Raw genomic sequence first — 13,266 nt, forward strand, 5'->3', positions numbered from 1 at the left:
CATCATCAGCTTTCGAGAACCACAGCTCTCTTCATCAGATGCATGATGATGCATCTGACAAAGAGAGCTGTGGTTCTCGAAAGTTATGCTACAATAAATCTGGTTAGTCTTAAAAGTGCTACTGGACTGTTTACTATTTTGCAACTACAGACTAACATGGCTAACTCCTCTGGATCTATGACCAGGCAAGTCTAGTTAGTGTTGACACTTGTTGCTTTTTTAGCATAAGCCCCCGTGGGAACTTTTTGTTGGGAAATCATTGTGTCGGACTGGAATCGAGGAGAGCTGGCTTCGAATCCCCACTCTGCCATGGAAGCGTGCCAGGTGACCTTGGACCCCTCAGACACTCAGCCTAACCTACCTCAAAGGGTTGTTGTAAAGATAAAATGGAGGAGAGGCAAATGCTGTAAGCTGCTTTTGGTCTCCACTGGGGAGAGAGGCAGAATATAAATGAAGAAAATTAAGAAATATATGAACACACACACACACAAATCCAAATACATCCATAGGTTGTTCTCCCATCCTTTTATTTATGTTTTTGGTACACATCCAAGCAGAACAGTTGAGAAGTGTTTCCTCCTCTCCCCCTTTTTTTCACAGACTCTTCTCAGAGGCCCTGATTCTAATCCACGTGTGCACAGAAAGAGAAGCCAGTCTCAGCGGAGGGGGGGGGGTCTCCCCAAAACCCAGAAAGGAAACTTTAAAGATCCAATGAAGTCTGTGAACTGCAGTGGCCCGTTTCCTTCCATGCAACCGGAGAGGGAGAGATTTCTGGAACCAATGGAGACTGTCAATCAGTTGTTACTAGATTAATCATAGGCTTTTAAGCAATCAGTTAATGAACCTGTGGCACTGAAATACATTTTCATGTCAGTAAACCACAATAGAAATGTTTGTTTAAGATAACGAAGGAAGACACAGATAATCTATGACGTAACGGATTGAGGTTGCAGAGGGCTAATCCCACTGAAATCAATGGGATTCATTGCTTAATAAACATGCATACGATCGTATTGCATAGCTTCTCTTTATGCTTAAGCCATTTTAAATCCCTCCCTTCTCTACTTCAGTAATAAGCCAGAATCCAGATCATGTAATACATAAAATAAACCAGTGCCTGTTTGCATTGGCATTTTTTCTGATTCGGGTTCTTTGAGCGAATGGGTCTGCAATTGCTATGTGAGCTTTGTGCTGCTACCTTGTTGCAGATTTTTTAAAAAATTGCTTTGAAGTAGGTGAGCCCTTGAGAAAGCTGCATAAAATTGTTTTAAATAAATGAACAAATGACTCTCAGAGCTACCGATTAAAACTGGCCTCCGCCGATGAATCAGCAAAAGTATTAATCACTAAACCAACCAATTAAGCCAATTCAAGTTTGCAAGATGAATAATGTCTCCCAAACAATTTCATATGGCTTTTCAGATTTAGCACTTTTATGCCTTTAGTGATTATTCCATAAACATAAACATGGCTTAGTAAAAGAAACTAGTCATCCCCACAATTGCTCCAGCAAAACACTGGAAAAAGCCATGCAAATTGTATGCCATGCCTGCTAGATATCAACTGATGAGGTTACTTAAAAGTGCTATTTTTGAATTTCTGCCTGCAGAGAAATGGAAGCCCTTTTCTGATGCAGGATATATTGCTCAAGGTGAAGATTCTGCTCACAACAACTGTATGATTTCTAGCCCTTGCTTAAATCAACATTGTAATTAATTTATTAATTTAAACAATTAAAATCCAAATAAAAATGGGGGTAGGGTGCGCAACTAGCCATTTCAGTCTTAACCATGCATTTAAAAAAATCAGCATTCCTTGAGAGTTAAATTGCAAGATCAATACAGGGTAAAAAGAACTTTCAGGTCTAAAAATTAATTTTGTATTGGGAAATAGTAAAAAAAATCTAATATGAATTGAATTTCACAATTTAAAGTAATGTAATATCCATACGGCAGCCAATTAGCACGACCTTTTTTCAAAATAAATATTCTAAGTTGTGTTGGCAAGGTTAAAGTTTTACTGAGACGGACCGAATGGAAGATTTCACAGCTAGGCCCAACTCTAGTTATTCCAGATGACTGTCTTCCAAAGGTTCTCTTCTTGTTTGAGAAAGATTCAATTTGAGTTTTCTGTCCAGTCCAGAAAAAGACGTTTCTGAATATTAGATGTGAGGCTGAATATCCAGTAGCTCCAGCCTTTCAGAAATCCACAGAACTTTGCCCAGCACGTCACAATTTTCTTCGGCATTATAAGACAATTTATAAATGGCTTCTCTCAAATCGGAAGTTTCTATGTACAGAAGTAGGATTTCCGTCTATATAGCACAAGGCTATATAGTTGTGATATCCTACCACCTCATCAATAGAAGTCTTGTTTAAAGTAAGCTTAAATGAGTAGATATAATGCTATATGTGAAAATCCTTAACAATTCAGCCTCAGAAGGGTAAGGAATATTTATGAATATTTCAGAGCTGGAAAATCATGATTGAACATATAATGCTGCTGCTTTCTCTTAGCCCACCTTGCGTACCCCTCCCCAACCCTTCTTATCTTGGAGCCTTGTAAAAGTAGATGCCAGGGACTGATAGTGAAATTCTGATTAGTCCATCATGCTTAGACTGGAGCAACTCTGCTTAGAATTTCATTGTGAGCCAAGTAACTATCTTTTAAAAATAATTTTATTTAACACGTTTTGAAATATAAACACCACTAACTGTAAGAAGAATGAACAAACTCGAATACCAACATTATACTGTACTATTTTGATAAATCTCAACGGCATTCAATACTCCACACATAAATTATGCAATATTTTGTCTATTTCCTGTCAGTCACTGGATGGCCAGAATATTACAGACTGTTGCATTTGATATGTTGGAATGCTCTGAAGCAGTCAAAAACTCTAGGAATGGGAACCAAATACTAATAAATGAAGATTGATAATTAGGGTCGTTTAACAATTTGAGGTGATCAGCAATCTTTTCCATGGCAAGAAAGTCCTATCCTTTCGATACAGGGGGAATCTGTATACAGAGCATGTGCTTCACTGAGCTACGGTCCCCACTTTTTAATATTTTATTTATTTATGTATTTATTTATGCCATTTATAGTCCGCCTTTCTCACTGAGACTCAAGGCAGATTACCTAGCGTGAGATTAGTACAATCAGTTTCAAGGACATTTCAATAAACAATGCCATAGGGTAAATAAATGCAAGTTTACAAAGACATAGCATTAGCAAGAATCCAATACAGAGTAGAAGAAATGCTGAAACAGAGCATAAGCAATTCTAGGGCTGACATTAGACCACATGAAGCAATATATAAGCACACTGCTGTTGTTATTGTTTTGTTGTTATTATCCTAAAGAACGTTCAAAGCAACTCACAAGGCTAAAGTAAATGTGAATTATTATGCAAAAGTGTATAATATTAAAATGAGAATAAAATACTGAAATCTAGAACCACCATGCATAAGTCTAACAATCAACCAGTAGTCGAGTTTATCTAATTTTACATATGAGACAGACTCTTCCTTTATCTGAAGTAGACAGAAATCAATGAAATCTTGTGGTTTGTACACAGTCTGATGTTCCTTATGCTTTTTCACAAAAGCATCCAAAGTTGTATACCCTGCCTGCACCCTTACCAGGGAGAAAAACCCCATTGAACACATCGCAAACCTGCTTTTGAAAAACTAAAGCAGAGCATCTTCCCTAATGGGAGCAAAATATGCATTTTAAAGGGGTCATGGGATTAGTTATTAACCAGTTAAGCAACTGATTTGGGGTGCCTTGAAATTTAGAGATTACCTTAGTGATAGAATAAGGAATGGGTTGCTGTATGCCTTTTTTGTTGAATGCAAAAGGATGATTGTTGACAATGGGATTCTGTCAAACATTTATTCTGATGATATATTGCTTATATCATCAACTGTCCAGAAACATTTTCAAGGAAAATGAAGGCGTGAGAAGAGCTAATCCAAAATAAAAACAGCATAGAATTATTATGACGCTTTCTACAACTTAAACCTGTATTAACAGAGGAAGGAGATACTTGACATTGCAATGTCTTGCCTCGTCTGGCGGATAAAATGGATCACGCAACAGCATAAATGTCAGGGATGTAAGCAATTGCTTTCAGTTTTCCCTTCCTATGAACTTCTCCAGAATTGTGGGCATATTGAATTAGGAAATTAAACACAAATGTCAAACTTTGTAGAAATGGTTCAACTCGAGGATGAAAAGCAGAAGACGAAGAGGGATTGCTTGGTAAATAACTGAACTGCACTGCCGTTTTTGCAATACTGGAAATCTAATCATAATGTTGATATAAATATCAAAGATCTGGAGGTGCATCGGGCACACAGCAGGATGGCGAGGGACACTTTATTTAATCTATAATTCCTTAAACTGCTTTAAAATCATCTAATGGACAGGTAGCGATATGCATTTTTAAAAAGAAATATTTATTATTGTCTTTAGGCTGTGCAATCTCATTAAGTAGATTTTACTTTATATATTTGCCTTATTTCTGAATTTAAAGAATAACTACTATGGTGTAGTAACTGTTAGAGTGGTAGATTAGGATGTGGGGGACCCAGGTTCGAATCCTCACTCTGCCATGGAAGCTTTATGGTGGCCTTGGGCCAATCATAAAATCTCAGTCACAGACTCTCAGCTTCACAGGGTTGCTGTGAGGAAATAATAGAGGAGAAGATGAACCATGTAAGCCGCTTTGCATCCCTGCTGGAGAGAAAGGCAGGCTATACATGAAGAAAAATTTTAAAAATTAAATGATAAGTAGGAGAATATTCACAATTTCCAGTTCCTTCTCATTCTGCTTTGGGTATCTAGAAAGAGTGGCTGTCCAAAATTAAGGGGTTAATTTATTTAAATGAACATGGCTCTGGGTTGCAATATCCATCACAGACAATCCGCTCTTTATCAATGCTGTGGTTCATCCCAAAAATATGCAAATACAGAAGGGAGTGCTTTGGGGCATGTGCAAAGTGCCTCTAAATAGTGTCCTGGTAGATCAAGTGTCCCTCCATTCTGGCACCTTGTTTCTAACCAAATCCTTCTGGGAAGCCCCACGTAAAAGTAGTAAGGCAACAAGTCTCTCCTCTTCTTTGTCCTCTGCAGCTGGCATTTAGAGGTACACTGCCTCTGGACATGGAGGATCTATTTAGCTATTGAGGCTAATGCTATTTTCCAATAAGCTTCCATAAGCCTCTGTTTTTCAGATCCAAGAGTCTAACATCGAGGAAGACTCAATTCCTCGTGCCAACAATTATTTTAGAAATTAGTGTGATGCCTACATGTATTTACTGTCTAGAACTTACTCATCGGAAGGGAGTGTCGCTTGGTGAACGGGTATGTAAAGTGTTGCACATATTAGGTCACAAATTCAGTACTTAGCATTGCCTGAATCAAGATCACTCTACCCTGACATTATAATAAATTCTTTTGGAGATTATATTGGGGCCTCGTTTGAACATATACAGACTAGGCATAAATCAAAAGGCAGGCCCCCACAGTATGACACAACGACGCTGATTTAAAACAAGATGCACATCCCGTACACATATATGCACACTTCATAAGAGCATGCAATGTTTATGTACATTGAACAAGCAGGCAGTTAAAAACTGAATGTCACCGAGATAAGATCTTGGGACACCTCCTACGGCCTGCTGTAGATTATATGTTTATAATACTGGAGACAAGCAAATAAAAAGGCAGGCTACAGGAGAAAGAAAATGCCAAAAAAAAATAAGTAAACAGTCCAAGAAGTATAAATAAAGCAAGCACAATTCCATGCTATTGGGAGGAGGGAGGAGGTTAGAGTAAATGCAAGACAGGGATACAGAATTCCATTCGCTGTGCAAGCCAGCCCTTCTTATGTAAAACTCAAACCGAAAAAAAATGCCACCAAACGGCATTCAGGCTGTGCCCCATGGATTGCAAAGCTCATTCACATTGCTTGTAACACCGAAGGGAATGAAGGTGTTAATGAAGGCGTGTCCGCTCCTTTCCATGCTATACAAATGTGTCAAAGCAAAGGAATCACTTTTTTTTTAAAGCAACTCTTAAATAATATAATCTTCACGGCAAGGATGAAGGTTCTGTTGCCATAGTTTGTATACCCATAAGGAAATGCTAATTTCTTCATTCTCTTTTACACATGTGCAAATGCTATCAGAGACAACAACAACATCGTCATCAATAAGTCCTTGTTACAGACAGAACTCGACTATGTTTGGAAGAGTGAGGTAGAAAATCACACCAAAGACAGGAGCAAATATCTAAATGGTCGAGGAGGCATGCTAAGGGGGGGAAACCACGAAGAAGCACGAGGCAAAGCCGTTTGAAATTCCCTTTTTCAGAACGGGTTAATTCTTTTTGCTCACAAAAATCTTCAAAACTAGAGATGCAACTGGATTATTAAAATATGTATTTTTAAAGACCAGGGGATGTAGGAGGAGGTGAATATGGAAAAAGAAACGAAAAGGAAACCTCTTTGATATGCCCTCCAGTGTGGGTTGTCATGGCCTAGATGATGAGTGGGCGGAAGGAACCCTTTTTACACAGCCAGTTTAAGATTGTTTTGCACTTTCTAAACTGGCTTTCCACCCCCAAGAGGGGTGAGAAAAACAGCTGCCTCCATATGGCTTATCAGGAATAGCCAACACAGTCAGAAATACGATCAGATGATTGACAGCACCCAGTAAAACTTCCTTTTGGGGTTGCAGAATGGACAGGGCTTGCATGCATTCAGGGCCTAATAGCCAGATTTGAGCTGCGGAAGAAAATGTTCCCCAGGCCTGACTGGCAGCAACACTTTGGGCTAGTATTCGGGTCTCTCCTCTGTTGTGTGTATAGCTTGGATAATTATGGAGCGGAAATGAATGTTCTTTTCCAAAAAGCATTTTCTCCAAATCCCCCTGTGAGGTTTGGGATGCCTCTAGACATTCTCCGGATGCTCACTTTTTTTTTTTTGCCAAGCTTTATCATTTAATACGTGGATATTTGACACGCACCCCCCCACACACACCCAATGATATTGGGTTTCAGTCTTTGTATCTGCCTAAATGTCTCAAATGGTAATGCTCTAGCTTGCAGCATTTGACTGCTGACAGATCATAGGGTTTTCATATTGCAGGCCTATCAAAACAACGTAGAGAGGAAGATGCTTGTAGCTCGACACGTCACATGCCGAAAAAGTTTTGTGGTCACATTTGGGGATGCCATAGATTATCCTTCAAACAGTGAGAGACCAAAGCGTGGATTTGGGGAGGTTTGCAATATTTGCAATATTTGCAAACCTTCCTGGCAGTTCTTAGACAGTTGCATTAGTTATTCAAAAGCATTTCTCTTGTGTACATCTCTGTTTCCAACCTGCTCTGTGTTTTGGTGCGCTGTCACACGAATTGCATTCGTCGAGCACTATGAAGATGATCTCGGTGAACTATTGCTCTCTCTGTTACCATTTGGGATCTATGAAAAGGCACCCCCTTCCCCCAATATGTCATCTCAATGAACCAGGGAGGGGAACGCATCAAAAGAGCAATTCTTGGCACTAGAGCTTAAAAATACAACAGGACAATTCAGGGACATAAGTATATCCATTGCAGTTTTAAAAGGTGAATTTTAATCTACCCTGTCACTTGTGACAAGATTCAATTGGCGAAAACTATTGTGTAATTATCCTGCCTTTCCTCCAAGGGGCTTGGGGTAGCATACATAAGGTTTCCTGTTTTATCCTCCCAACAACCCCATGGGTAGGCCAGGGTAGCAATTCAGAGCTCTGCGTCAAGAGAACAAATACATTTATCCTCAGCTCCAAAACCAAGCTTAGCTAATGGTGACAGGCAGCTAATTTTGAAAGATTTTCTGGACTATACCTCTACTTCAAGCACTGATTCTGTTGTGCATGCTTGCTTGAACTCAGTCAGGACTTACTTCTAAGTAAACGTGGTTGGGTTGATCAATCATTTGTGTTCTTCCCTGCTTTATATCTATGGAACATGGTTATCTTTGTTAAGAGTGATGTGTTGAAGCTGTTTAACTGGATTCTGTAGCATGTGCTTTAATTTGACAGCTAATCAGTCACTGTAGGGCAAGACAATCAGATGTCCTCCAAGAGTCATCTAGAATGGCACAGGGTCTCTCCATAGTCCCTTTCCAAGCAGAGGCGGCAGCAAGAGAACGCCTCCGAACTCTAGGCCAGGGAGTGGGCAGGCTGGAATGAGGCTGTGGGCCTGGGAGCTGATCTCCTTTTCCTGTCTTCATTAGATCAGAAATAACGTCATCTTCTGTGCAAAGGGGAAACCAATGGGGGTCTTTTGCCACAGGGGCGCTCGACTTGGGGAGGGGGCTCAGGCGAAGGGGGAAATCCTCTAAAGGGAACACTGATAGGTCCGCCCCTTGGGGCAGGAATGCAGGGAAAAGATAATCTTGTCCATTTCCCCAGACTGCAGACACTTTCTCCCTCTTTCCATACATGGGAAAGGAGCACAAAAACTCTTTATTTTTGCACCGGGCAAGTATTGCAATTGCAACGTCTCCATCACAACTCATAACAATCCACTCCCTGGCTGTATCCAACAAGTCAGGGAGGGCAACATTAGTTACTGCTGGAAAACTGGGGGGGGGGGAGCTTTACTGTTCTTAGCTGCAGGCTAAGCATTCGCTAAACAAGGTGACCCCCCCTCCACACACACACACACACCTTTACGGGGGAGAGGAAGTAGGAAGGCTCTGAGGGTGTGTTAAAGATGTAAGGAGAGAAGCAAGGGTAAGGTACTGCTTTATTGAGATGGCCGGCTTTGAAACTACGTTTCCGGCTGAAAATAAAGGGATGGTTGAGAGAGAGAATCGAGGTGGAAAGTAAAGAGTTCAAGAATGGGTCACGGTTTAGAATAAGACAGGAAAGAAATTCCACCCCCCCCCATCCTTCTCAAGCTTTTACTTTACATCCAGACTGCTTTTGAGTACCCTAGGGAGTTTGTGCACATCATTTAGTAAACAACAGTCCTGCAAGGTTGGCTGATGTTATTAAAGCCATGTTGGAGGACGGAGAGGGCTAAGGTTAAGGGGCTGAGGTTTGCCATGGATCATTGAGACAATTGGTGGCGGTCTTGGAAGCACATGTTGCAACTTTCCTATCTGTTGGGTAAGGGGCTGGTTGTCTGGCAAGCACCAGAACAGAGGAAGCTGACATTTAGGCCAAGGATTTGTCAATGCAAAGAACACCAAGTCAAATTGCTTGGGGATGGGAGGGGGGGGAGATGTTAGTGTGTTGCAGCAGCAAAACTCAATTAACAAAATGTTATTGCCGCATAAATTTTCATGGACAACCAACATCTCGAGATGCTTATGGGCGGAATAACATCCTGTTAGTTTTTTTACGGTGTCACAAGTCTCCGGTTAAAAGAAAATTGATGGCAGAAAATGCTCATTCTCCTGCCAGTGTTTTGTGTATGGAGATGGGATTCCTACAAGAGCGGTGGCATGGCTGGATGTTTGCAAATATGATTTCACATTAACAAACCAGCTACTGCCTTTTTTTCCCCCTCCATGGACGGGATGTTTGCTTTCTAAAAAAACAAGGCCATTGTGCCTAGCCTTCCAAAAGGGGCGCAGGAGTGATTTTAAGTAACTTTTTGTGATTGTCAAATGCTTGCTGTGTTTGGGGGACCAGAAAAAAAGCTCTTCCCTTTTAAGTCGCCCGGGAGATTTTGGACAGGGATAAATTCCACTTGCTCTGCGCTGCCTCCCCCGTCCACTTCGGGAACGGCACCGAAGGGGCTCTTTCTGCTAGAAAATTGTTCCTTATGTGCCCCAGAGAAGGGAATGTCAAGAGAGAAAGTAAAGACAGGTGCAAAAGTGAGAAACCTTCCATCCGTGGGAAGCCCATATGGGCGGAGACTGCAAGGTTAGGGTGGGTTTGAGGTGGGAAAAACTACCCCTAAGCAAATGATAACCCCGCCCCCATTATAAATAGATACAAAATCTCCCCTAGGACTTCTTGAGTTTGATGCAACTTTTTATTTGCAAAGGACGTGCAATAGGGATTTTGCTACCTAGAAAGGTCACTGTCAGTCATCGCTTTGGCGGATTCCAGGAAACAGATTTTTATTTTCAGATAAAACAGTAGATATGTTTATGTAGATGCACACATTACTGTTCGAGCTATTGTAATCTGACCCGGCCAACGTCTTTAGATCGCCAAACCGCACCAACGCATCTCGCAAGCCCTGCACTAAGGGGCCTTTGCATTTCTCTGCGAGCGATTTGCTCATTGCCAACCCTGGCTTGCAACCATTCTAAAAACGAAAGGAATGCCGCGGCTTGCCTCTTCCTTTTCTGGAAGGCCGGAGCCCGTCTGCCTTTTCCCCAGCATCACCCGCAGAAAGCCCGGCGGCTCAGCCCTATTTGCATGTCATTCCATCCGCCTCCCGAAGCGCTTCGATTAGCCCGGGCGACGAGCGCTGCCATTCAAAGCCGGCGATTACGGTAAACAAATTGCAGCGCAGACTCGCCCGGGCTCCGCTCCTGCTTCTCCCCTCCCCTCCCCTCCGCCCTGGCGGGGGGAGAGATATTTTTAGATCCTCCCCTGATCCCACAACGATTAAGGGGGGTTATTAGTATTAAATAAACAAATAACAGAGAAGAAGGCATGCTAGGCCCGGCGCAGCGAGAAGCGAGTCAACGCCCTCGTTTGCAGGCACCGGGCCAACCTTTGAGGCGAATATTTCGCAACGTCCCCCCTTTTTTCTCACCCCTCCCCGCTCCCCTCCCCCCATCCCTGAAGAGCAGCTCAGTCTATTTACAACACAGCCCGAGGGGGCTCGCCCGCCTTCCACTTCCCAGATCCTTCAATTACAGCGGGAGAAGGCTTCCCAAATGTGACAGGGCAAACGGCTCGCAGGAAAATTAATAAACGCGACTAACAACACGCATCTGGAAGCACGGAGGCATGCGGGGAAAACTCCGCGCCAGCTGCCAGGCTCTAAGCAAATTTCCAATTTGCAAACTGCTGCCCCGCCAGGGACTGCCCAAATTTATTTTGCAATGGTTTTCGAAGCGCATCCGCCTCTCCCGTTTTGCTGAAAGGTGGGCAGCTCGGCGCACTCCCCTCGCCGCCTGCACCGAGCTTCTGGCCCCCACCGGACGGCCGCTCTCCCCCCCCCCCCCGATCTGAGGCCTTCAGGCCGACCGGCCTTCTCCACTTCTCCGGCTCAGCGCAACAGTGCAATCCTAAAGAGAGTTACTCCAGTTTAAAGCGCTCGATATCGACGGGCTTAGACCGGAGTGACTCCGTTTAGGATTGCACTGGTAGTCCCCCCACCCCTTCCCAGTCGCCCTCGGTTTCCCTGCAACCGACGGGACTTGCCCCAGTTTTGGGGAAGAGCCCGGTTTCCACCGCCTCGTTTGCAAAGCGGGGGAGGGGACGCTTCGGAGAACCGACCCACCACGTCAGAGTCCTTCGAGAGAAAGCCGAGTCCTCTTCCTTCCAAATAAAAATAGAAAAGCACATTTTAAAAATCCCTGTAAATCGCCAGGTCTGGGCAGAAGAAAAACACCCGCCGGCTTCAGCCGCAGCGAATCCCTGGAAATCACGGGAGCCCGGAGAAAGCAAAGCACGTCTCGAAAAGGGGGGGAAAATCCCGGGTCCTCCTTTTCCACGCATTTGGAAAGAAAACACAAAAGCTCGTTCGCGCAGGGAGCCGGGCGAAGGAGCCCGATCCCAGCGCCCGTTCGCGGCCCGGCTTCTTCTTTCCTGCGCCCTGCCCGGGAACCGTGGGGCTTTTCCTTCAGTTCCTCCTCCTTTAAAAAAAAGAATAAAAATCCGAGAATCGCCTCGGCGTTTTTCGGTGCGTTGTTTGTTTGCTGGCCGCGTAGCGAGGCGCTTTCCTCCCCCCTCCGCCCTCCCGATCTTACAAAAAACAACCCCCCCCCATCTAAGAATCACCCAAACAAGATTTCTCGAAAGATCACAGCGCAGCCCGAGCCGTGCATGCCGGCGGCAGAAAAATACGCGCGAGAGGGAGCCTTGGGGAGGTGGGGGCTGCTTAAACGTGTGGGGGGGGGCGCCGCGGCCTTTGCCCGGGCTCTCTTTCATGTCGCCGCCCTGCGCGCGAGTTCTGAGAATTCCAGGGCCAGAACTCCGCAACATTGTAGCGAGGCCCGCTGACGTCACAGGAGGCAGGCCCCACGTGACTCGGGCGAGCGGGAGCTACCACCGCGGCGGGGGTGCCCGAGCCGAGGGGGCTTCTGCGGCGCGCTCGCCGCGGGGGCCCGGGGGGCGCCGGGTCCGGGTCCCCGAGGGGACGTGCGCGGCTTGCGGGGCTGCCCCGCTCGGGCGGGTCCCGGGGGCCGGGCGCGGCGCCTGGCTGGAAGGGCGCCCGCCGGATCCTCCCCGGGCCGCGGGCGGTGGTAGCGCCGGCCGCTCAAATTCCGAGAATTGAGCGGCGTCGATTCTTAGAACTGGGGTTCTTAGAAGTGGTGATGCAAGGAGTTTCTAGGAAAGCGCGGAGACCAGGTGATTCGCCGCTCGCTCCCTCGCCCGCCCGCCCGCTCCCTGCGCGCCGCCGCTCTCGTCGGGGCTTTGGCTGGGGCGCCCGCCGGGGCCGGCCCTCCCCGGGCGCCCGTGCGGGACTCCGCTGCCCTCTCCCTGCTGCGCCCGCCGCGCTCCGGCTCGGCCCCGCCGCGGGGTTCCCTCTCGCCCGGCCGCGGCAGGTGTCGGGGCCAGGACGCGGCGGCGGCTCTTCGGCTTGTTTTCGGGGGAGGCCGCGCTGGCTCCCCGGGCGCCGCCACCGCCGCCTCCCGCCGTCCCTCGCTCGGCGCCGGCTGGCCGTGGCTGCGCCGCGCGGGGCTCCCGGCTGCCGAGCGCCTTCCGTGCCGGGCGACGGGGAACCCCACGAGCCTCCCCCGGCCTCCCCGGCCGGGCTCCCGACGCACCCCCGGGGCTGTCTGGGCACCTGCCGTGGCGCATCGCGGGCCGGGCCGGGAGGTGCGCGACTCGGGGCTCGCGGGCTCCCCGTGGCCGGGGCGGTTCTGCCTGCCCGCCCGGCGGGAAGGGAGGCGCGGAAGGGGCGGCGGAGCCGTGTTCTCGCGTGTACGTGGGAATGGGGCCGTCCCGTGCAAAACCCGGAACGGGGCAGGAAAGGCCGGCGAAGCGGGCGGTGCATGGGGAGGGCGGCCGCAGAGTTTGGGAGGACCCTAAGATGTGTTTTGGAAAGGGGGGCGCAGAAGGGCTCGG

The 13,266-nt window shown here is 46.3% G+C and overlaps 1 protein-coding gene and 1 long non-coding RNA gene across 2 annotated transcripts in view; one reads left to right on the forward strand and one right to left on the reverse strand.

The window, feature by feature from the left end:
* Positions 1–510: 510 nt before the first annotated feature.
* On the reverse strand, positions 511–11,970 carry LOC129332447 (uncharacterized). Its single transcript, XR_008597330.1, has 2 exons — positions 11,477–11,970; positions 511–771 (listed from the first exon to the last, which is right to left on the reverse strand). It is a non-coding gene; the product is annotated as an uncharacterized LOC129332447 (long non-coding RNA).
* Positions 11,971–12,489: 519 nt separating this feature from the next.
* The window catches only part of BCL6 (BCL6 transcription repressor), a 35,746-nt gene continuing 34,969 nt past the window's right edge, over positions 12,490–13,266 (forward strand). Inside the window, exon 1 of the mRNA XM_054983645.1 lies at positions 12,490–12,546. The gene's annotated coding sequence lies outside the window, so the exon portion shown is untranslated. The remainder of the gene's footprint in view (positions 12,547–13,266) is intronic.

Source organism: Eublepharis macularius, chromosome 6 (genome assembly GCF_028583425.1).
Source record: "Eublepharis macularius isolate TG4126 chromosome 6, MPM_Emac_v1.0, whole genome shotgun sequence".
Lineage (NCBI taxonomy): Eukaryota > Metazoa > Chordata > Lepidosauria > Squamata > Eublepharidae > Eublepharis > Eublepharis macularius.